The 2,264-nt window shown below is 41.3% G+C and overlaps 1 protein-coding gene across 1 annotated transcript in view; it reads right to left on the minus strand.

Moving 5' to 3' along the window:
* Positions 1-1,981, minus strand: part of LOC115242729 (protein grindelwald) — a 12,774-nt gene extending 10,793 nt beyond the window's left edge. Inside the window, exon 1 of the mRNA XM_029819242.1 lies at positions 1,775-1,981. The gene's annotated coding sequence lies outside the window, so the exon portion shown is untranslated. The remainder of the gene's footprint in view (positions 1-1,774) is intronic.
* Between the last annotated feature and the right edge of the window lie 283 nt (positions 1,982-2,264).

The raw sequence follows: 2,264 nt of genomic DNA on the forward strand, positions 1-2,264 counted from the left end.
ATCTTTAATAAATAAATATATTATATATAAAATTAATCTCAGATTAATCGCTCTTAAGAATTAATTTAACAATCTTCCAGATCTCTCGGGTTTTAAAATTTTACAATCTCTTGTGATATGTGGACTTGAAATATAAACGAGATAAGAATATCATCAATCAAATTTTTTGTAAGTTAACAAATAGCAAATACTACTATAAGCTGTCAACCGCGGGACACGTTTGTTCGAATTAGAAAGAAACTGACTCATATCGCCACGTACTCGGTATCTCGTTTCTTGTAACATCTCTCGCGGATTGATAACGCTACGCAATACGCAGTCACGTAATTTACGTCAGAATGAATATTGTCGTGCGCGAGAAGACGCGTCATCATCTCGCACGAGCGCGATCATCTTCCTTATGACGAAACGTCATAAATCACTGCGACAGCGTTCGGTCTCGAAGAAATCGCGCTCGCGGTTCCACGTTTCCTATTTCTCAGGTAATCAACACCCGGTGAAGTAGAACGAACCTTACTCAGACGTTGCTGCCCCGTATAATTATCTACTAATTAGCAGCTCATTACGAAGCCGTATAATTGGCGATTCGGATATTTTCAAGCGATTATTCCACACGGATTGCAACGGTATAACGTCACGGTACTCATTGATCGCGATGTGTCCTTGCGGGAGTGAGCGTGCTCGTATAAGTTGATAATGCATATTTAACGAGCTTTCGGAAAGCATCGTCTGATACCGGAAATACACGTACATTATTGGAGCACGCTATATGGGACGATGAGCGATATAAACGCTTGAGCTGTAAGAAAATACTAGAAAGGAAAAAGAGAAATCGCCGCTCTTCGAGCGTTTCAAATCGATTATTTCTTGAGGGAAAGTTTTCCTGATTGAGTATTATGATCTTTCATAACTTATATTATATTGAAATAACTGAAATATTATCAAATCGAAATCTTGAAAATTTGAAATTAAATAGAAATTAAGATTTCACTACATTTATATTTATGTTATTTAATTTATTTTAACTTAATAATATAGAATAAATAACTATTTACTTTCTCAATATCTGATATTAAAAGATAATTTTGCAAGGAGAAATTAACTCGAAATTTGTAGCAACTTCTTTCCCGAACGTCGTGTAAATATTAGCATATGGCACCGGCGTTTCCAAGCAGCAAAGATCAATATTCGCGTAGAGAAACAGCGGATCGATGTCGTGATAAATCGCGAAATTATTATCACGACACACGTCAAGTCAGCTCGTCTTATCTGCAACTGTGATCGTTAAAGTCTCCGCGGATTCTCCTTACAACGTCGTCCAGCTGCTCGTTACGAAATATATTTCGCGCTCTATGAACATACGCACTTTGCTGTTGTTTCTATTCGAGCAGCTCGGTAACCAGATTCCCGCGCATCTAATGACAATGATAAACTCGACGATAATCACCGACAACGATATTTTTTCGATAGATATTCGCGATCGTATAAGCGCCAAACTAAAAGCGCTCGCTTATACATATAAAAGAAAAGAGGCATCAAAGACAGAAAAGCATTTTTTTAAAAATTCCTAAATCATTGGAATGTCTTTTAAATATCCTTATCGTGTCATAGATATATCCTTGATTCATTTCCTTCCGATTTAAATTAAAAAATAAATTGTAAACTTTCCGCATTAATTTTCGAGAAGGACAATTTGTGCTAAAAATGTAACTTCGCACGATTTTATAATCGAGAAGAGAAATCGATGATGATTATGAGAGATTCGCACGCTTACCGAGGTCATCCGTACAATGCGATCCGCATCTCGCGCGCGCGCGCGCACGCGCGCATCCAACGCACGCACCCACGCACGATCACGCGCGATGCACTCTAACTCTAACTCGAGTTCCTCGCATCGCGGTAAATGCAAAACGCGCGCACAATGCAAAACGCGGTTGTGAAGGGACAATCGCGCACTATCGACGGCTTTCCGCGCTTGACTGTCGATCGGATGCGGACGTCAAACCGAAGCGAGTCTCGGCGGTGGTGGCGGCGAGTTCAGGCCTCACATACAGGTTCCCTCTCTAACTCCCACCTCTCTCTCTCTCTCTCTCGGAGAAGTCGGAGCCATTTCGTCCCCTCCACAATCGGCGCACCTGTACCTCTCTCTCTCTCCCCCTCACTCTCCCGCACACCTAATCCACCACACATCTCTCCCCCTGCGTTCCGTTCGCTTCTTCTTTTTTCTCTTACCTGCCGTTTACCTGTTGCCAGCTTGCGCGCGC

Source organism: Formica exsecta, unplaced genomic scaffold (assembly GCF_003651465.1).
Source record: "Formica exsecta isolate Colony F162 unplaced genomic scaffold, ASM365146v1 scaffold62, whole genome shotgun sequence".
NCBI lineage: Eukaryota > Metazoa > Arthropoda > Insecta > Hymenoptera > Formicidae > Formica > Formica exsecta.